We start from the raw sequence: 23,620 nt of genomic DNA, 5'->3' as shown, positions 1-23,620 counted from the left end.
TTCTATGAGTGTTGATATTATTTTTGTTATTTTCGTTTGGCCCAACTCCAAACCCCCAACACTCATGTGCGTGCGCACGCGCACGCGCGCATACACACACACACACACTCTCCAGGGTCAAGTGACTTAGGATAGTGCTTGGAGCAGTGAGTCTGAGTCTGTGGAAGAGAAATTGGATCAGACAAATTTCCAAGTTGAAGCAATCTGTGTTATGCATGCACACACAAAGCACACAACACACATGTACACGTGCATACACACGGCCTCAGGGTACAAGATCTCTTGCTGATTCCAAGGCAGAGGCCGCTCTTCTTGCCTTCCCTCAGACCCCCGACTTGCTGCAGAGACAGCTCCTCCTTTGTAATATCTTTACTTCCATATCTTTGCTTCCCTTCACCTGTCAGAAAGAACACTCCTCCTACAAAGCTCAGATCAAATGCCGCCACCAGTTTGCAGTTCTCACTTTCCTCACTTTAAGGTGGACTGTGTGTGGTCAAGGGTGAGGCCTCATCTCCTAGACTTCATCTGCCTGGGCCTTGAAGGTGCGTTGAATTGAATCACCAGGTGTATCAGTTTCCTGGGGCTGCTGTAACAAAGTACACAAACCTGGTGGTTTAAACACCAGAAACTTAGAGTCTCACGATTCTGGAGTCTAAAAATCCAAGTTCAAGGTGTCAGCAGGGTGGTTCCTTCCAAGGGCTATGAGGGAGAGTCCGTTCCACGCCTCCCTCTTAGCTTCTGGTGGTTTGGTGGTGATCTTTGAGGTTTCTTCATTTGCAGAAGCATCACCTCAATTTTTGCCTTTAGCTTCATATGGCATTTTCCCAGTATGCTCTGTCTCTGTGTCAAAATATGCCCCCTTTTTGGGGGGTGGTTATGGGATACACTTCTGGTAAAAACCAGAAAACCTGCTAGACAAATTCAAAAAGAACTTAACACTCATAATTTGTCCTTATTATAAGAATACGATTATTTTAGATGAGGACCCACCCTAATGACCTCATCTGAACTTGATCACCTGCGAGGAAACTATTTCCAAATAAGACCACATTCACAGGTACAGGAGAGGAGGACTTTAACGTTTTTTTCCTCAGGAGAGGCAGGGGACACTGTTGAACCCATGACCAGGAGTGAGTGAGCAACAATTCTGAGTCAGAGCCTGTAGGTTCATTCTGTTTCTTTTTTTTTTTTTTTTTTTTTTTTTTTTTTTTTTTTAAGAAATGGGATCTTGCTCTATTGCCCAGGCTGCAGTGCAGCAGCATGATCACAGCTCACTGTAGCCCCAAACTCCCAGGCTCAAGCAATTCTCCTGCCTCGCCCTCCCAAGTAGCTGGGATTACAAGCTAATCTTTTTTTTTTTTTTTTTTTTTTTGAGACAGAGTTTCACTCTTGTTGCTCAGGCTATAGTGCAATAGCGCGATCTCGGCTCACTGCAACCTTTGACTCCTGGGTTCAAGCAATTCTCCTACCTCAGCCTCCCAAGTAGCTGGAATTACAGGCATGTGCCACCATGCCTACCTAATTTTTTGTATTTTTAGTAGAGACAGGGTTTCTCCATGTTGATCAGGCTGGTCTCAAACTCCCAACCTCAGGTGATCCTCTCACCTCAGCCTCCCAAAGTGCTGGGATTACAGGCATGAGCCACCGCACCTGGCCTACAGGCTAATTGTTTTTAATTAAAAATTTTTGTAGAGACAGAGGTCTGGCTATGTTGCCCCAGTTGGTCTCAGACTCCTGTCCTCAAGCAATCCTCCTGCCTCAGCCTCCCAAAGTACTGGGACTACAGGTGTGAGCCTCTGCTCCCAGCCTCTGTTTCTAATTCTAGCAGAGCAGAGCACTGAGAATACTGGGAGGGGAACATCCAAGCCTGCCTTTATCATCAAACACAGATAGTCCTAGTCTGGTGGTTCTCAAGCCCTGCCGCCACATTAGCCCGGCCTGTAGATCCTAAAGACAAAATGAGACAAAAGCAAACAACACTGGGGTGAGGAAGACAGGTCAGTGGGACTCAGCCATCACTTTCAGGTGCAGCCGAGAAGGAAACCCACTGTACTAGACTAAACACACAAACAATCCGTGTGGGTTTTCCTGGTCTAGCCCATGAGGCATTTCTTGTTTAGGGGCTTACACTGTTACTTGGGATGTTTAAACAACTCTTAAGAAATTAAACTGACCTCTTATGTAGAATTCTATAAAGCACATAGAATGTTAAAAATCTCCAGATGGTTGAGATTAAGGAAAAATCATACGCTCTCCTAAACGATACAGCCATTCGTCTACTTTTGGTAGCACCAACTCTTGCCCAAATGGAGAAGTGGAGGCGGGAGTTTCAGTCTCTCATGGTTGTAAATGCCTTGAGATCCAAGAGGAAAGTTTTTATAGGCCATGAAGACACCCCTGCTGGCTTGTGGTGGCCAGCAAGATACTCTAAGCATATACTCAATGTGCCTTGCTGGCTCAGTGTGGACATGGTATTATCGGTGCCTCATGTTTTAGTTGGAGAGAGAAGCTGGCATATGAGGAATATGCAGACACCTGGAGAGAAATGAGCTATCCATGGGCCCAAGCTTTTAGCAGAAAAGAGAGCAGGCGCACTGGTAATCATAAACAGCAGGGAACACTTGCATGAGTATATCATGCATCTGATAGTTAACGGTAGCGATGTCCTTAATACCTCTAAATTTTTATGCCAATTTTCTATCTACCAAAATCCAATTTCGAATACTCAGCTACTTGAGTGACCACATTCTTCTCTGTGTTTTAGAAATATGAACACGAGGCAGTTTCTTTGGAAATTAATTACATTCGTATCGAGGATATTTATTAGAGAGACTGGAAAGACAAAAGTCACTTATATTGGCAGTTCATTCTTTGCTACCTGAGAACAAGTTCTAAGAAATAGCAACTAACAGGCATACCGGCCCCATAAAGGAACTGTGAAATTACTCATTCAGGTAAAATTCAGTTTTCTTATTTCAGAGGGAATTGGGGGAGGAGGTGTCAAAGAAAATCGGATAGTCAATTAGGACTAGCTACATGGTTAATCGCAAAGATTACAAATCCCAGGGATGTAAACGGTACCTACGGCCCCACCATTTTCAGAAAACATTTAAAATGATAAAACGATAATTTATCCATTGCCACAAGTTTGACCTCTTACCCTGGTCCTATCAGAGTGGGTCCAGCAGAAAGGGGAGGAAGGTCTAAATTTTGCCTGGGTGATGTGAGGTTAGGGACTGAGGACCCTCTTCTGCCAAAAAGTTAATCTCCAGTATTTATTTGGGTGCAAACGAAAGTAGAATAATGGGGAAGGAGGTCCTTCATGTAAGAGAAACTCAAAAGCTTTACAGACTGAATTAGGTGTAATCCTTATGGGATCCCTAACAGCTCATAAATAACTTTTAATGAGATTTCCAGCGAGTAAAATAGCACGTGGGGGAAAAAGTATTCTTTTTTATTTTTGTTATTTTGTTTTCAATAAAGCACATGCTTCATATCGTTGTTTTCCAAACCCATAACCAAAAGAAGGGAAACCATTTCAATAAGAAGAGATTAGTACTGAAAATATTTAATTAACTGATAGGGACAGGGAACGCTTGAATATGTCATTGAAAATACTTGACATTGACCACTAATCTATGGAAACTTATAGAGCTGAGTCTAAAGCATGTTCCGGAGTTAAGCAGAGAAATAAATCAAGGTTTGCAAATGTCATTTAAGTTTTCACCTGTCCCACGATTCAAAATTATTGGCTTTCCAATGAAAAGCATATGTTGTGTCCCATGCCTGGGGAGTAGTAATGAAGTGAGGCAGACACTCTCCAGCGCTCCCTCCCATGGTGCCCCTCTTTATTTCCCATCAAGTGAAAATAATTACTGTATCCTTAAGGGAGCGCTTCCCTGCGTCTGGTCTGCCGATAAGGACTGCCATGCTGGCTCCTCCAGCCCTGCCCCTCTTCCTTGAGGGACTGTGGTTTGATTTATGAGAAAATAGTTGGCAAATTGCAATGTCCATCTTGATGGATGACATCATTTGGACCATTTTGCTGATCACGTATGACTATCTTTTTTTGTTTAGCCTGGTTGCAATTGATCCACTTCTCCAACAGCTGAAGAAGGGGGCGGGGGGTAATAGCAATTGCCTTTTCTTGGAGAGGTCACCAAGCAGAAAGAGCTCTGGCCTTTTGTTCCCCAGAAGCAGTGATGTTCAAGTCCTTTACAAAGAGCTCTCATAGGCATTATCTTAGACCATCTGAAGAAAGGCTCTCAGAAGTAGACAAGACAGGTATAGTTCTCCTTACAGGGAAGATAACGAGAAGTTCAGAGATACTGTGCATTACCCCAGGTCACACAGCTAGTCAAAATCAGGGGTTCAAATCTTGGTCTTTTGACTCCAAGCAAATTCTCCTTTCTCTTTTCATTGTTTCTTGGTGGAACAAGAACATACATTTAGGGACAAAGTCAAACTCCCCCTATCATAGGCTATTCAGTCCTGCTCCTTCCTGAGTTTCTGGGAGCTTCCTAACTGATCTCCAGGCCCCTGACATCTCCCTTCCCATCTTTCCTCCTAGCCACCAGAGCATTCTAACCCTATGACACAAATCCAGCTACGTCACTATCCTGCTAACTTTCAGTGTCTTCTTACCCCCCAACACTTGCCTTCAGAACTTCCCACCTTATCCTCTCTAACAGGAAAGCTGTGGAGGTGTGAGTAGAACCCACGGTGGTCTACTCTGAATTTTGTGATCTCACGCTTTGTATCTCATTTAATAGGGGCTTGGCATTAGATTCAATATATTCTTGTTTACTTTCACTTGAAAACAATGATTTCAATCTAATCTTTAATTAAAATTAATGCCCGGGAAAGCAGCCTCATCTTTATTTTATGGCTTTGGGTTCTCCTTAGTATACCTCCTAGCTTTGAGTACTGCTAGTCTACATCCTGGGTCCCAGGGGAGCAGGTCTAGGGCCTTAGCATTGACTATAGCCACCTTACCTTTCTCCTAGCTTACTTCTACCACTCACACCCTGAGCTCTTACGTTACAGCCACGTTGATCTTTCATGCCTCCGTGCCTTTGCACGTGATCCTCCCTCAGCCCGAAAGTCTCTTCTGCTTTACCTCGAAACTCCCAGCATACATGCATGGCACCCCTCAGTGCACCTTCCCTTGTGCCCCCCACTGTGGCTCTATCGCCTGCACCCCATTCCCAGTAGCAGTTAACTCTTTGGATCCTAGTCATCTATAAGAATGTCTGTCTTTTCCCACTCAACTAAGTCCTCTTACCCAGCATCTTCATAACTACCAGAGCCCAGTATACTTGGCATAAACTAGGTACTAAATAAGTGCTTGTAAAATAAATAAAAACTATTAACATATTTCCACTAGGAGAATTGTTTTTAGATGCTAGCCTAATCTCAGTTGCTTACATTGTACAGTTTATAAGAGCTTTTATACATTTTTAAAAATTCTACCGTGTGCATTTTTTATGTGTGCCAGGTGCAATATCTCATTGGATTTTCATTATCTCATTTTTTCTTCAAAAAAGCAGGTAGAGTAACACCTCATTCTCTTGCCATAACTTGGAGGTAAAACCCAGGTCCTGGAGTTCAAATGCCTGCATTTGGATCACCCTCTCCTTGCTATCTCTCCTTGAGCTCAGTTTCCTCATCTGTAAAAGAGGATGATAATGGTACTAATACCGTGTCAGTGAAGGTGATGAGCTCTAGAAATGACCGCCTGAGCCAGGAATTGGCGAACTATGGCCCGTGGGCCAAACCCAGCCCACCACCTGTTTTTGTGTGGCCTGGGAGATAAGAATGGTTTTTATCATCTTAAGTGATTTTTAAAAATCAAGAGAGTAATCATATGTTGTGACCCCTGAACATTATATGAAATTCCAATTCCAATGCCTATAAATTTTTATTGAGAAATAGACCTGCCCATTTATTTACATATTGTCTGACACTGACTCTTCTGTGCCACAACAACAGAGCTGAGTTCCTATGACAGAGACCAATCAGCCCACCAAGCTTAACATGCTTACTGTCTGACCCTTTGCTGACCCCTGACCTATGGTCAAATCCTAGCTCCACCCCCTCAACAGCTCTGGGACCTTGGGAAGCCTGGGTAACCTCTCTATGCCAGTTTCTTCCTCTGTGAAGGAGAGATAATAATATCTGCCTCCTAGGGCTTTATGAGATTAAGTGAGGTAACATACTTTAAGCACTTGGTAAGGACCCAGTACTGTGAATGTTAGCTAATGTTACTAAGCTACCTTCCCAGAGGGCTAGAATTTGCCAAGTAGTGGAATAGGGGTGGGAAGGACGTACCAGTGCCAGCTGTGTTGATGGTTCCAACCTGATGTAATTGGAGAGGCTGAGAGGCAGGATGAGAGCCAAATGGAGCTAAAGAGAAAGCCAAGGACCAAGGTGCAATCTCGCGGGAGAGCCTAAGAGGACACCTTTCCAAAGGGCCTGGCCAGGACCCAAGCTGGGTCTCATAGTTGAGTTCCCAGTTGGGTTTAGGGGGGACCAAGTCGGAAGCCAGTGAGGAACGAGCCAAGAGTGGGGATAGGGTGCTTTGGAAGATTTCCCAGGACCCAGACAGCACACCACAGGAGGACGGGTTTAAAGGGACAGGATTGTCGTTCCCATTTACTCATGAGGAGACAGAAGCTCTGAGTAATTAGGTGGCTGGCCCAAGAGAATACAACTAGTAAAAGTGACTAAATGCAAAATGCCAGATGCCCAGACCTGGGCTTCTCCCTCCACTTTACCCTGCTGACTTTGCTACCTGGTGTTTCAGGTTGAAATTTTTTTTGTGAATCCTAGGAACTACACCATTGAGTCTAAGGGAAACAGTATGTCTCTGCTCTGCTGTTTTGCTTTTCCCAAGAACAGAGAGCACTAATTTTCTTAAAACCATTGAGCATGAATTAAATGTATTTCTCCCTTTTTGCAGTTAGATTCCTTGTTGCTGAAGGTAGCAGGAACATGCTCCACAGGCTCGGATTTTCAGCGAAGCCTCTGACGGGGGTCTCTAGCCTACAGGCGCGTTTTTCTCCATAGTTCAATGACAACCCTGCAAATGGCAAATTGTTTATGATTTGAGAGCTGCAAGGATCCAAGCTGCATTGAAAGGAGAAGGAAGGAAAAAAGCATGCTAAGAAAAGCAAAAAGTAATTCAAAGACCTAGGGCAAACATAAACGTATAGATTTCAATAGACACTTGATAAAAATGTCTTTATAACATCTACGTGTCTTTGCAAGAAGCCTCCAGATCCACGGGCTTCTTTTATTTATTATTCCTAACATATGCGATTGCCACAGAGGACTGAGTTTAGAAAGGCATTCTCCGAGGGCAGGGTAGAGATTCTGGCAATTCTGCTTTAGAGCCTGGTGACCCAAAATGTTTGAGCTGCCCCGTTGAAAGCGAGGATTCTTGTTTATTTGACAATTTTTCTCTCTTGAATGTTGTATTTAAACAAGTGTCTCCTTTTGGTCCAGTGTTTCTTCAAATATATTTATAGAAGAATTTTTCCTTTCCCCTTCTAATCTGTTTTTCATATTTTGGTGAAAAGGATGATATAAAATTTTACAAGGGTTTTGCTTTCTTTACATTTCTTAAATGTGGGCATCTGGTGCTCTCATTAAGCAAGCCATGTCCATTCAAAGACTCACCACATCTTTAATTCATGCTAAAGAGCAGTGCTGTGACTTGAAGAGTATGCTGTCTCCCAGAGTCTTTTAGGAAGTTTTTTAAAAAAAGAAAACTATCCGGCATTCTTTGGTTAATTTCATTCTGTCTATATCTTTCATTTCCAAAGTTTCCCCCTGCTATCTTTTTTCCCCAATGGTAGAATACACAGCATTATTGTTTTCTGGACTCTGCCAAAAGCATGCTTTTTTATGCTACAAACGTCTAAGACCCATCTAAATTTTAGGTTTTGAGGCTGAGGAAAGAGACAGGAAAAAGAGAGAGGAGAGAGGAGAGAGGAGAGAAGAGAGAGAGAGAGGAGAGAAGAAAGAAGAGAGAGAGAGAGAGAGAGCAGGCGCACTGCACACACAGAGTTTCTCATTACGCATTACAATGAGCCCTCGAAATACTATATTCCTGCTGAAAGCACCTCAGATTTGGCCAGACTTTGGAAAACTGGAATTAGAGTTAAAATCTCCTGAAAGTGATATAAACCAAAAGATTGGCGCAGTTTCTGTGATGTCATCAACACATTTAACTATGTGAGAGAAATGTTTGGATAGGATGCATGGAACACACACATACACACACACACACACACACACACACACACACACACGTAAAATGCAATAGTTCAATCACAGGCCAAGAAATTAATGCCAATTTCACAATTTTCACCTAAAGAAGTTTTGTCTATAAACCCCTTATGATGCTTTTCTTATTGCCATTTGTAATAATAATGACAAAAGCTTAAAATAGAAATAGGAGTTTGGACAGAAAATATCATCGTTCCTCATTTGATTTGAATAGGGATGGTTCCTTCAAACAAGACTTTGAATAATTTGCATTTTTCTAATATGCTGGTACTATAAGTTTCTCCTCAAAATTTCTCAGCACATTAGAGAGTCACTTATATATAGAAATCCATTTAAATTGACAAGCTGATGAATGACCTGTCCAGGTAATACAGATGACTGTGGGTAAACATATTGGGTGCAATGTATTTTAATGATGTCTAAACAGTCAGATGTTGGTACACCAGGTTGGGAAGGGTCTGTTGAAATTGAACCTGCTTGTTTTCTTCAAGCTCATTCCCAGTAATTTATGAGTCCAAATGTGGTCTGCAAGTTTGTTTCCTGTTGTTTGCCCTCCCTTGGAGTTGAGTTGCGACTCTGCTCCATTAGGCCGGCAAACCAGTTGCCTCAAATGTAGTGATTTCTGTAGGCTGTATTTCTTAATAGGAGTTGGGTCACCCCAAATCAAAGTGAATCAGTCATTCTCCTGATACCTCTGAACCTCACATGATATCGGGTGTTTTGATCCTAAGGACAGTCCTTAGAAAAGCAAATCGTCTACTAGGTCAATTAGAAATTATGTGATACAACAGTAAGTATATAGTATTACTTATGCTGTATTTTAGCTCAAAGTGTGTAGCTCAAAGTATATGGCATCACTTATGCTATATTTTAGCTCAAAGTATGTAACTGAATTTATCAAGACTTTAGATATGGTATCCAGCTTACAAGAAATACAGGGGATAGAGGAAGAAGCTAAACAATACGACAAGGAATCAACCAGACAAATCTTAATTGGAAGACATTCTACAGAACCTCTGGCCTGCCCTCTTCAAAAAGTCAGTGACATCAGAAAGCACGGTATTAGATTAAAAGGATTTGAAAGCCATAATAACTAAATGAAATGTAAAATACTTCTTTACATAGTTGTTTGCACAAGCCTCTGTAATTAACACTTGGGGATCAGCTGGGGACATTTATTTTTTTATTTTTGATTTTTGTGGATACATAGTAGGTACATATATTTGTGGGGTATATGAGATGTTTTGATACAGGTATGCAGTGTGAAATAATCACATCATGGAGAATGGGGTATCCATCCCTCAAGCACTGATCTTTTGTTACAAACAATCCAATTACGCTCTTAGTTATTTTTAAATGTACAATTATTATTGACTATAGTTACACTGTTACGTGGCAAAACAGTATATCTTATTCATTCTTTCTCCTTATTATTTTGTACCTATTAACAATACCTGTTCCCTGACCCCCCCCCCCCCCCCCTGCCTACTATCCTTCCCAGCCTCTGGTAACCACCCTTCTACTCTTTGTATTCATTAGTTCAATTGTTTCGGTTTTGAGATCCCACAAATGAGGGAGAACATGTGATGTTTGTCTTTCCATGCCTGGCTTATCTCACTTAACACGATGATCTTCAGTTTCATCCATGTTGTTGAAATGACAGGATCGGGATCTCATTTTTTTTTATGGTTAAATAGTATTTCATTGTGTGTATGTACCACATTTTCTTTATCCATTTATCTGCTGATGGACACTTAGGTGGCTTCCAAATACTGACCACTGTGAACAGTGCTGCAACAAACATGGGCGTGCAGCTATCTCTTCACTGTACTGATTTCCTCTCTTTGGAGTGTATGCCCAGCAGTGGGATTGCTGGATCATATGATGGCTCCATTTTTAGCTTTTTGAGGAACCTCCAAACTGGAGAGGAGCATGCATTAGTTTAGGGAAAAATCATGTATTAGTTTCCTACTACTGATAAAACAAATTACTGCAAACTTGGTGGCTTACAAAAATACACATTTATCTTCTGGTTCTGAAAGTCAGAAGTTTCACTGGGCCTCTTCTGGAAGTTCCAGGGGAGACTCCATTTTCTTGTGTTTTCCAGCTTCTAAGGACCGCCAGCATTCCTTGGCTCACAGCTCCAAATCACTCTGACCTCTGCTCTATCATCACATACCCATCTTTCCCTCTGCTTCCATCATCACCTCACTTTCTCCAACTCTGACCCTCCTGCCTCCCTCTTATATGGACCCTTGTGGTTACTCTCAGCCCACAAGATAATCCAGGATAATCTCCCTATCTCAAGATCCTTAACTTAATCATGTTTTTAGAGCCCCTTTTACCAGGTAAGGTAACATATTCACAGGTTCTGGGGATTAGAAAGTGGACATCTTCTGGGAATGGGGGAAGGGGGCATTGTTTGGCCTACAATTGTGGAAATACGCTTTCTTCACCTCTGGACTTCCATTTGTCCATATTTTCTGATATTATGCATTGCCCATTGACTGGATCTTTAACATGAAAAGAAAGTAGTATATTTTTCCTGCCTGGGAACTCTGCATCCCTCACCTTGGTGAGCCTCAACTCGCAGAGGACAAAGAAGACTGTCTGGCAGATGAAGACCCAACTCCACAGGGAAAGGCGTAGACACAGGAGGTGCCACTAACCCCCTCTGGATTCCGCATCAGGCATCAGGATGCCTTGTCCCACATTTAACCCTTTCAACAACACCACCAATGCCAGCCACCATCATTCATTGTGGGCTTCATGTGTGCCATGACCTGCGATCAAAGCATTATCTGTGGAAACCTGTCTTAACGCCCAAGTATTTATTTGAGGCCAATTTTATAAAAGAGGACCCTGAAGCTCAGACAGGTTAAAGAACTTGCCCAAGGCCACAACTTGTTTGGTGTACAGTAAGTGCCAAACCTGGAGCCTGCGCTCTCACCCCTGAGCTTTCTCACTAAAGGGATCAGAAATGGGTAAGACATTCCTCCTTAACCAGAAGCAGGGGTTCTGCTTATCTTGAAGCTAAAACTCAAGAGAGTATAGGCTGGAAGAGGCCTTCACAATCACCAAGTCCAAACTTCTCATTGTACCAATGAGAAAATAAATGTCTAAGTCAATGCAGTGAGTCAGAAGCAGGGCCAGGAAAAGGGCTCAGGGACCCTGGCTCCCAACCTAACCAGGTATCTTTCTACTTAATAATAGGCTTCCTTCCCCCCACCCCATACCCCACATCACTTAATTTTTCATCCTCTGGATGCCAGAAAAATAATCCTTTGTCCAAATATAAAAGGGAAAGTAAAGAAATGAGATTGTTTGAGATTGTGTCAACATTTATATGCATAGCTCTAGGAAAAGCAGCTCGAGCTAAGCTTAGCTCTTGATTACTTCCAGTTGAAGGGAAGGCAATGTTTGCACAGGAGCTAGATCCCTGGTTGCCATCCTGGTTCTGGCGCCTCTTACCCTTAAAGGGCCCAGCGTTTTCCCAGGAGACTAAAGCACTCTACTGCCCATGGATTACAGGCCATTTCTGCCCCACCTTTCATCCCTTTTAATCTAAAGAAGCCCCAAAGAGCAGGAAGCTTGGCACTGAGGTGAGGGCAATGGCTTAAGCTTGTAGCAGTGGGTTCACTAGGTTCCTTAATGCCTGTACAGTTGGTTCTGGCTTGTCTCACCAGATGCATGGCACAAACCCAGGGAGCAGGAGTCCCAAACTCACCTGATGTCAAGATGTCCCTTGGGGATCGATAAGGCATCCCTTCAGCTGGATGTGGTGCCTGCCTCAATTTTGCTATGACCCCCTGTAAGCCTCAGCCTTGCTCAGGCCCTTAGTATGAATCTCTGCAGTGGACTATTGTAAATAGCCCCCAAGTTGGTCTCCCTGCCTTTATCTTCCCTTGCCCCTCTGTTCAACCTGACCTCTATAAAGCCAGAGCATCATCCTGAAGTCCAGTGCTGACCAAATTTCCCTCCTTCAAAAACTCTTAATGGCTCCCTTTTGCCAACAGGATAAAATGGCTGATGGTTTCTCTGTGCTCCCAGCCCAGGCCCCATCACAATGGGTGGCTCATGTATCTCTCTGGCTTCCCTGCTGCCCATGCCCTATGAAGTCAACATTGCTTCTGGCTCCCATGGCATGCTCAGTGTGACTTCCAGTGCTCACAGTCCTGAGATGGTATTGCAGATCTTGACGGTATTTGATGCGAGGATATCAGTGTCAATGCCCCAGCCTACTGAACACAGCCAGAGTCTGTACCAATGCCACTGATGTTAAGGGTGATACCAATGGTACCAATGACTCATTCTCCCGAGGCTACTAAATCTTTCAGCACCAAGGCCACTGATGTCTTGTGTGATAAGTGCCTTCTCTGTTAGCTTCCGCAGAACTCCCACATCTGGGGACACAGGATAAGGTTTGGGGGCAGAATGAAAAGGCTACCTAAATGAAAGAACCCCTCTTCTACTCCAGCACTGCTCCACTGGCCCTAACTCATGGCTCTCACTACCTCTTTCCTAGGACAAGCTCTTAATCAGGCAGCTCCTCAACTCCTCGTGGCAACAGACTTTGAGAGTGAACAACCCACTGGCCTCCCAGCAGGTCCAGACATGGCTGAGTCTAGAGCAAATACTTTCTGATCAATTCCATTCTATAGTATAAACCAGGAACTAATTTACTGATAAAAATATGACTAAATTACGTGTATTCAGGACGCCAGAGAAGGTAAATTCTTTCTTTAAGACCACGGTCCTTAATTTTTCTTTAGCATACATGATGTTTATTCATTTTTAGTTAGTAGCAGGTGTCAAAAGTATGAGACGTGTGAACAAAAGCTTAAAATTGAGAAGCTTCTTTCAAGTAACTTAATTATATTCTGCAGCTCTGGAAAAACCTCTCTTATTCCATTTTCAGGAAAGAGTTCTGGGGTTCTGCAGAGACATAGCTTGACTAACGCTCTTCTTCGTTTTACAAATGAAGAAAAGACCCACTAGGAAGACTAAGGAATTTTCCAAGAGTTTCTAGAGCCCAGATCTTCATCCTCTCTTACCAGGACACATACCCTCTGCTCTCATTCTGTTAAATAGTCATGTCCCATCAAACAAAAATCCACTAGCGAGACAAGGCTGCTGCCACCACCTGCAGTTCCATGCAGTTCGTGTTGTCAGGCTTTACAAATGATGTTAAAAAATCAGAGCTTGGGGAAAAGTCTTTCTTTTCAGACATTTTATGTGGAAAAAAGAAGAAGAAAAACACAACCAGATCATTTTCAAAAATCACTTACAATCAGCTGGAAGGTATTCGGTGAACTTTGTTTTACAGCATTTTGTGGCCAGTTACAAATTTGGGTCATGCCCTGCAATCAATCTCTGCTGGGAACTTTCACTGAGACTATCAGGGGAATTCGAAATAAAATGTTAGAGGCAGGATCAAGAATGCACAGATGATCTGGAGACAAGTCTGACTGGCTTTCTGGATGTGTGATGAAAGAACAGCTGGATAACTCTGGTACAGCCCAGAACCAGGTTCTCATCCAATGTCACTCACAATTAAACCTCCACCTCTGATGGCAGAGAGCTTTTATGACTTCAGCACTGAGACCAAATCATCACTCTGTGATTATTTTATTGGCTGCAAGGTACATAAAATAATGGTTACAACATGAAACAATACTGTGTCTGAGACAATAGAGACCAACAGCCAAGGCTGAAGAGTGTCCTATGTCTTATTGGCAAGGACACACCCTCTTTGCCTAGGAAACTTCGCAAGTTTCTAAAGGAATGAGTGTTGTTCCCCCAAAAACTGGCGAGTGAAAATAACTCTCTAATAAATACTCATCTTTGTTTAAAAAAAAAAACCTGGCTTTCAGCTCCAAAATGCAGGCAGAAGGAAGGACTAGGAGCACCATTTTAGTCTTCTTTGGAGAACTACAAAGATGTTTGAAGTTCTTCTCAGAAGCAAGCTATTAAATGTGGAACTCATTCTCTCCCCTGGAGCCTTTCTTTGAGAGGAGTTGCACAACAACAAAAATTCAAGATCACATTCAAACTGCCAAGGTTTCCCCAGGACTTTAATAGAGTCACCTCCTAAAACCCCAAATTCCATGGAGGAATATTTCATCTGAAATGTGGAGATCCCTGTTGATATTTGATTCAGTAAGCAACCCCTTTCATTTTTTAGAAGAAAATTAAGCTTTAAAACTAGTGGGAAAAGTAGTCTAGATTCCTATATTTGATCCCTAGAGAGGCGCTGGTTAGATAATAATATAATCGTTCTAACCACAAGAAATAGCCACCATGTATGGAATCCTTAGATATGCTAGGCTTTGAGCTAAGGGCTTTGCATTAAATAACTCATTTAATCCTTACAAGAACAGTAAAAATTAGATGATACTACTATCCTTAAAAGTAAAGAAACTGAAGTTCAGAGAGGCTAAGTAACTCACCAAGATCACACAGCAGTTAAGTAATAGAGCTGGGCTTTGAACCTACTCAGTGCAGCTCTCAATCCTGTCCTTAGAACTATGACCCTCTCCAAATCTGAGAAGGGAGGGAGAGATTGTAGTCAGACTTTGGAGGACTGAGAAGAATTTTCATCCAGAGAAAAACAGAGTGCAACCAGAGTCCTGCTAGGAGCCCTCCAACATGGGAAAGTGGGAAGGCAGATAGGCCCCATCTGGAGAAAGGTTAAGGCAAGAACAAGACTGAGAGCAGAGGAGGGGAAGGGAGGCCAAGCGACCACAGGTGCCTGGGAAGGCCAGAAACATCGGAGCCAGGGAGCAGGGTGTGGCCTCCCTACAGAGATGCCTTGCTGGGAAAGGGAGTCACTGCCTCCTCCTCGGACACTCAGGCTGCCTGGCAAAGCTGTCGTGGGACCTAGAACAGTTGAAAAGCAAAGTCTAGAGCCCACCGTTACCCAGGGTGATGGCTGTTGCTATGTTGACTGGTGTAATTTGGGATCCTCTGAGAAGCAGACTTCTAAGATAAGACTAGACATGAGTATTGGGGAAAGGACTGTGAAGAAGAAAGGGAGGGCTCTGGAGAAGGCAGGGGAGCCTTCAGACTGCAGTGCAGATCTGCCCCTGGAAAGGAGAGAGGAAGGAAGATTGGGTAGGAAGCCTCAGGCAGCCATCCAGCTCAAAAAAGTGTTGGCCAGGCTGACCGGGAGGCCTCAAGCCCAAGTTGCCTATTGGAAGAGTCTTAAATCTCTGAAAAAGGAGCCTCCGTGTGTCCCCACACTCAGTCATTGGCTGGGAGCAGCTCACAAGAACCATGGCCTGAGCACAATCTTAGTGATGGGTCAAGAGAGATGGCAGCTGGACCACCAGCCAGCTATGCTCCTCGAAGCAGATGGGAGTGGCGCATGTTCACAATCACCACCACCGGCTGTCCTCTAGCTGGCCACAAAACAGGGTGGGGAAACACTGGGATGTCAAGTGGAGAGGTTAACAGCGCATATCCCATATCGTCAGCACGAAGATCAAGTGTGTACATGTGTGTCAGCCCCTAGCACAGTGCCTGGCACCCAAAACATCCTAAGGGAAGAGGAGTTGTCATGTTATTAAACCATTTAGAGAGAAGAGAGGTCTTCACGGTTACGTTGTGGGATAATTAGCTACCTTCTCCCAGGTTAGATTCTTGAAGCATCTAGAAGCTCCATGTCCCTCCCCTCCCTTGCCCTCCTCTCCACCTAGACCCAGACAAGGGGAGAGCCAGGGTAAGTTACCTGATGCTCCTTCAAGAACTCAAGCCTCCCCTCTTTGCCCACAGAGTGTACCTTGTCTAGAGCAGATAGAGAAATCAATCCACCTTTTGCTTTGACCTGAACCTTCTGTTTAGAAAGTCAAGCCACCCTCCCTTTGGAGCAGAATTCCTCTTCTAAATGTAAGTTGAACTCTCAATCTTTTGAGATAAAGCTTCTGAACAAAAAATGGTTTTGATTATGAAATGAAGGTTGACAGTCAGCTTGTAAGATATACTTTGGGGCACTACGGAAGGGGTCCGGGAGGCCTCAGGCCAGCCCTATTGATTAGCAGGCTAAAGAAAACAGTCTCACGCTCTGTTGATGCCTTGGGCAATGCCATTCTTGCCCTCCCTGGTAACCATTTCATTTAATTATTTTAAGGCAGGGTTTTATGGACTATTTGCCAGACCTCAGCTTTGTTAGGGGCACCTCAGGTTTCAGACATTTACAAGAGTTGACCCTAGTTAAGATTCCCTTGGTGGAAAATATGTTCAGTCTGGGGAGGAGAGTATGGGATGGAGGAAGTAAGAAACCCCAGGTAGAAGGGCACCAAAAGCACCCTTCTGGAAGACACTGAAAACATATTAGAACCACTTTCAAATGATAAAGACACCCACCCAAAGAGACGTCATAAAACTGGAGGACTCTGTCATTGAAATACGATAGCCCTATTAGATAGCATCAGAAAGATAGGCATTGGGGGAAATGATGGAAAAGAGTCCCCCATCAGAGAGCCTGCCTTCCTGTCCTCAAATGAGAAAGAGCCCAATTTTCTGGTATTTGAGAATGAATAATATTTAAAGGTTTAGGGAAAATTAGTCAAATGTACCTTGATTATAAACACATGTACCCATTTCATCTGGCTATTTTAAAATGTGGGTTTTAACCAGCTGCCATTAATAGTAAGTGCACTGCATGTCTGTTCTTCTCTCTTCTTGTAATAGACACAGCAGAAGGAAAGAAATATTTAGCCATTTTGGATCTCTTTCCAGAGCAGGAAGAATTATTGAATATAAATTGAATCTTCCTATCTCATGAAACAAATGAAACCTTCTAAATTAAATAAGAGGAAAATTAACAATCAGGATTAGGTAAAAAGCATTACATTTCCTCGGGGCTCAAGTTACAAAGCTATGTTTTTGTGAAAGAAAGAAAGGTCAGTTACCACTATTAAACTTGTATATTGTTTTATACTAAGTCCTTTCAGTGGCCTCTCTGAGGGACCGTTTAGTTTGTATTACACTCTAATAAACTCCAGGTGTACAGGACAAGCTGAATAATCAGAACCCGATGGTCCAAACTAGTTAAAAATAATGTGGTACATTCCTGGTTCTCTGCATTTAATTTATTGTTAATCATTGTTATTACTTACATTTATTGGGTAGTTTTCCCAGATTTATTAGGCACTACATTTAACAGTGTTATCGCTTGTAACTGACCATCAGTGGAATCGAAAACATATTTTTGTAAAGTCTCTTACCCTAATTAGTAAGTCGTTTCCCTTTGAGACTAAACAGACCCCAAAAATGACCGTGTTATTTTCCCCCTGAGTCAAGGGGGAACTCTGCTACAAAAACCCACCTTTGCCAAAACCACCTGTTGGACGATAAGGGAAGCACTATTATTCCAGAGACACTAAGATGACCTTTCCATTCAAAGCAGAAAAATGAGGGACTTACAGTCTGCATATCAGGAGTAGTCTCTTGTCTCAGTGGAATGGGTGGCTTCTGAGAGTGAGGCTTCTAGGATACCAAGGAAGCACAGGTGCGGAACCTGTTCCTCCACCTGCCTAGAATTCCTTTTTCCGGAAGCAAACCTTTGGGTAAATGGGAGAAGTAATCATTTCACTAAAATTCACACTCAGCTGTTAATAAGCTCCCATTCCTTAGTATACAGTACAGTGGTGCACATTAGGAAGTATTTGCTGAACAGGAAAATGGATGCCAATTTCTATGCCTTTGCCTTTAGTTGGAGCCTTTGGGGCTGATGGGCAGGCCCCCTGGAGTGAGAGGCAAAAATCTTGGGTTCTAGTTCCCATTCCGCTGAGTGACCATGGACAAGTCTCTGGCTCTCCTGGGAAACCGAGTTATCACCTCTCTGAAATGAGATAATGGGGTGCTTGACTAATTTCATTTAGGGACCAATTTCTCACCCCTCTCTGAACCCATGTTTTTTGTCAGGTGACTTTGCAATTTTTCTCCCTAAAGAGGAGTCCATTTCAGCACTCCCTGAATCTGGGCTCGTCTTACGACTTGCTTTGGTCAACAGAATGCAGCCGGAGCAACAATCTGCCATTTCTAAGTGGAGGCCTGGAGAGGCTTTGAGGTTTCCACTTTATCTCTAACCCAGCATCCTGGGGAATGAGAGACACACGGAGCAAAGCTGAGTCATCCTGGTCTCCCCAGCCAAGGTCAGCCTTGGTCAGCCAAGTGACCCCCAGATACATAAATGAGTTCAGCCAAGATCAGCAGTGCTGCTGACCCCAAACACAGGAGCAATAAATGCTGTTTTTGTGTGTCACTGAACTTTCATGGCTGTTTTTCAGACACCATTATTGTGACAATATGTAACATACATATGATGCTGTTAGATGATCTCTAAGGCTCATTCTAGCTCCAAATTCCAGCATTACTTAGAACATATTCCAACATATAGACAAATATCTAGCCTTAAGTGTATCCCCCATGAGGCATGGGTGAGTCTCTTACCCTGCCTAGGCCTGTTTTAAACAGCAAATAGTTATTCTTTTCCCTCCCTGCATACTTCATAGTCTGGACCCTCACAGGGGTATTTTCAAAGACAAAGAAAAGAGCCAATGTGGAATCACTTTGAACCATTCAAAAAGCTGACTCCATATTAATAGTTAATTCTTAGTCATACTAATACTATATCTTCTTAGGGATTTCATTAGAAAGCCCCCTAAGGTGCATGACTTAGAAGACTAGCAAAAATTTAAGTAGATGTTGTTTAAAACCCATTTGGGCCTCTTACAAAGTATCCACATTAAATGCTCTGAATTAGTATTTTGTGTCAGAGCCACACTTTTCATGCCTCTGAGGGTATTTCCTCGCTAACTTTATGTTTTTGATCCAAATCATTTTAACCCACAGTTTAGCTACATGGAGCTAAAGGAGAATGTACGATAAATTGAGGGGTCAGGAAATGGAAGAGAAAGGAAAGAAGAAAGAAGTAACTCTACTTACTCATCCATTCATTCCATAAATAAACAAGTGTCCAATACATCACAGGCCTGTATCTGGCTCTGGGATCTACTCAGGTCCTGCTTTCATGAGGGTTGGGGGGTACATGTTAGAGGAGAGGAAGACATTAAACAATCACAGGGAGTTAGGGAGTCCAATCATTAATTTGATGCATGATGAATAAAGGGAAAGAACCAAGCATTTATCCTGGCTTTCTAAAATAGCATCCTTGAGTAACTAAACAGAAGTTGACAGAAAGTATCTCTTTTTAGAAATATCCTAGCTAATAAAGAAAGAAAATAAATGAGAAAGTCACCAGTTTGCAATCCTTATAATGAATGAATGGATCTAGAAGTTGAGATAAACAACTGCTGACATCAAAGAGAAAGACAACCAGATTATAAGCCTCTTGATGGAGGAACACACCACCTTCTATGAAGGAGTCTTGCCAGAAGATAAAAATAAAAACTGAACTTTAATCCAATCAAACATTTAGATCCAACTTTAGAGCCAATTTATAGGAGACTTGGAGGATGGGGGAACATGTTAAATTATACCAAGGGGATGCAATCAACAAAAACTAGACTGTTGGAAACTCCACTGCAAGGACAATCTGTTTTTCATAAATAAATTGCTAGGAAGGAAAAAGGAGACAGAGGAGGAATCTGTAGATTGACACAAACTTAAAATACATTCTAAAAGAGAGAAAACTAAATTAAGGGTCCAGGGATGCACACTCAGGTAATAAAACGAGGAAGGAAGAAGGTAATGAAACAAGCAAGAAATTAACAGGAAAGTCAGAGAATGGTGACTTTTAGTGAGAGGCACTAGACCTACAGCGAGCTTCAGGGATGACTGGCAGGATTCGACTTCTTGATCTGAGTAGTCCTGTCAATGTCGTTTACCTTAAAATAATTCACAAAGCTACATTTTATATGTAATTTTCTGTGTCTGCATTATGTTTTACAGGAAAAAGGCAAATATCACAATTGGTATAAGTGTTTCTAAGAAATTTCCGAAAGCGGGAGGACTTCAACATGTTCCCTAGTCTGGAGAAGATGGTTAAGCTAGAAAATGGAAGCAGAGTTCCAGACAGAGAAAACAGTAGGAGCAAAGGCCCTGGGGTGGGGAAGAGCATTGATCAGCACAGTGCCTGCCATAGAACCTGGAGATGAATAGATCTTTCCATGAATGCTTAACACACAGGTGAATAACAGCTGGGACTGAGATTCCTTCACCAGATGCGCTGCTGGCACAGTTTATCACAAACTTAGTTACTTTAAACCACACAAATTTATTATCTTACACTTCTGTAGGGGAGTAATTTGACACAATCTCACTAGGCTGAAATCAAGGTGTAAACACAGCTATGGTTTTTTTTCTGGGAGCTCTAGGAAAGAATCCATTTTCCTGGCCTTTTCTGCCTTCTAGAGTCCACCCATATTCCTTGCTTGGGATGACCTTTATCTGTCATCAAAGCTGGCTGGAAGTGCCGTGTGAGTTCTCACAACATATCACTCTAACTTTCTCTAATGCCTCACTCTTCTACTCTTAGGGACCCTTGTGATTACACTGGGCCCAACTAGATAATCTCCCTATTTGAAAGTCAGTTGGTTAGCAAATTTAACTCCTTCTGGAACCTTACTTTCCCTTTGCCATGTAACATAACATAGTCACAGTTTTCAGGGATTAAGATGTGAACATTTTAGGGGGCCATTCTTCTGCCCGCCACACTGAGAAAACGTTTATTGAGAAACTATTGTGTGCCAGGGTCTATTTGAGTGCTGAGAATATAGGAGAGAAAGAACAGATAAAGCCTTTGTGATTCGGAGGCCTGCAGCTCAGACTAGGAGACAGTGTAGAAAGAGGTAAGTAAATATACAAATAGTCCATACTGACTTGAAATAAAAGTAGGGGGAGGAAGGAAGATAAAACCAGTTATGCCACTGCCTTCAAAGATACTATTTGTTAATTTTCTGCTTACTAACAACTGGAACTAAAACCCAGTATCTCTGTTTATATGACCCAGAACATTATTCTGTTCTTGTTGGGTTTTAGCATATTTTTTAAATCTAAAATTGAGTTAAATTTTTTGGCAAAAAAATTAAAAGTCACCTTATGTTTATATCTGGAATCCAATTTCAGCTGGTTTTTTATAATTATTCTAAAGCATTTCTAATATAAAACTTTTCTGCTCCAGTTTCCAGTGGAAATTTATTATTTGAGGGCAGACTTTTAAACATGTCACCCTCTGCCAGCATGCCTCAGGGTAAAAGTACAATAAATAAAGCATATATTGAAATAGAATATTTCAAATAACCAGCAGCATCATTAAAACATCAACTTAAATGAACAGAAAACAAACAGATTCTAGTTTCCTTGTATAATCAGATATTCTTCATTAAAGGCTCTCAAGTGGATTGTAATATCAGCAATGCCAGCTGTAGCTTCCCAGTTAAGTACTTGTCTTACTGCTCCCCACCAGGAAGAAAAAAAAAAAATGGAGGAAAGGGAAAAAAACATCTCAGCCCCAACAGATATCCAAATGGCTTGTCCAAGGTTTTATAAGATCTCTGAAGGCAAATGTAGGTTTTCAATCCAAATCCTAACAAGGCTTCGTGAGCACAGTCAACCACCATCAATATTTTCTGACTTCTTCTAAGAGAAGTGCTTCCCATTCAGTGTCTAGAGTTCAGAGACTCATCTAGTGGCCCGTGGTCTCAATAGCACTCTTGGCATTTTTGGTGGGATAGTTCATGTATGCATGCCTGAAATCTTTAGCATTTCTGACCCTTTTCTCCCTTACTCTACCCTGAATGAATGTCAGTGACCGTATCCAACAAAAATGCCTCCAGATATTTCCAAATTATCTCCTGGAGAGGGAGGTACTACCCCATTTCCAACAAGAGGCATTCTCAGCAGCCTGAGTCCATAATGATTTCTCCTTGTCCCTGCAGCACTTGTAACATGTTCAGCTCATGGGAGGCTGAGCGTTATCACTTGATGTAGGTGCACCTGGCTGCCTGTGGGGAGGTGTTCCATCGGCTCTGTGCTGGCATACCCAGCCCAGCTCTGAGCCTGGAGTGACACTGACATCTTAGCCAATGCCCCAAGAGGAACTAGGGAACTAGGGGCTTAGGAGGACAGGCCAAAGATAAAGGGACTTGGGTTTAAATCCAGGCTTTGCTACTTCCTTGCTGTGTGACCTTGAGCAATTATTTTACCCTCTAAGCCTCAGCTTCTTCATTTAAATGTACAGTAAAATATCCATTTTACCTCTAAGATTATGGAAACACTAAAAGAAATAATATATGTAAAGCACTCAGAACCATGCCTGGAACTTAGCAAACACTCACTAAAGACTGGCTGCCAGCTAGGCACAGTGGCTTACACCTGTAATCCCAGCATTTCAGGAGGCCAAGGCAGGCAGATCACTTCAATTCAGGAGTTTGAGACCAGCCTGAGCAACGCAACAAAACTCTTCTCTACAAAAAATGCCAAAAAAAAAAAAAAAATAGCCAAGTGTGGTGGTGAATGCCTACAGTCCCAGCTACTTGGGGGCTGAGGCAGGAGGACAGCTTGAGCCTGGGAGGTCGAGGCTGCAGTGAACCACGATCATGCCACTGCAGTCCAGCGTGGGTGACAGAGGGAGTGAGATTCTGTCTCAAACATTTTTTTAAAAAGGACTGGTTATCATCACTGTTGTTATTGTCACTGATTATGAAAATAAAACAGCACTTGAAAAGTGATATCTTGGGCAATTTTCCATTTATTTTATATGTGGTAGATGCTATATATGCTATTAAGAGATGGGACCTGCAGGAGGTGCCTGGGCCATAAGGACTCTACCGTTATGAGTGGGATTAATATCATTATAAAAAGGGGAGCCCCCTCTTGCTCTGTCTCTTGCCCTGTTGCTTTCTGCCCTGGGATGATGCAGCAAAAAGTCCCTTGCCAGATGCTGGCACCTTCATTTTGGACTTCCCAGCCCTCAGAACCATGAGCCAATAAATTCCATTCATTAGAAATTACCCAGTCTCAGGTATTCTGTTATAGCAGCACAAAGCAGACTAAGCCACACATGAAACCAAAGCATCGTGCATCATTGGCCCAGGAAAAGCAGTTTGCTGAAGAATGGCAACAGCACCTGGAGACATATGATCCACACATGTGATTTCCATATGGTCCTTCATATCTCTGTCAATAGCAACACTATCTTTTGCTCAAGCCAAAAGCCCAGGTCTCATCCTTAATTCTTCTTCTTATTCCACCCACCCACCCACCCATCAGCAAAGGTCACTTCCCAAATATACCTTGAATCTGTCAACCACCCTGGTCCGCCATCATTTCCCCTAGAATTTTGCAGCATTTTTCTTGATTG

General features: G+C 42.6%; 1 non-coding gene across 1 annotated transcript; it reads right to left on the bottom strand.

The window, feature by feature from the left end:
• Positions 1–877: 877 nt before the first annotated feature.
• On the bottom strand, positions 878–941 carry LOC119472659. The gene has a single exon (XR_005201825.1). It is a non-coding gene; the product is annotated as a U7 small nuclear RNA (small nuclear RNA).
• Between the last annotated feature and the right edge of the window lie 22,679 nt (positions 942–23,620).

The sequence above is a fragment of the Cebus imitator genome, unplaced genomic scaffold, assembly GCF_001604975.1.
Source record: "Cebus imitator isolate Cc_AM_T3 unplaced genomic scaffold, Cebus_imitator-1.0 Scaffold111, whole genome shotgun sequence".
Classification (NCBI taxonomy): Eukaryota; Metazoa; Chordata; class Mammalia; order Primates; family Cebidae; genus Cebus; species Cebus imitator.
The sequence above is the reverse complement of the archived record's forward strand: the minus strand, read 5'-3'. Positions and strand labels throughout refer to the sequence as shown.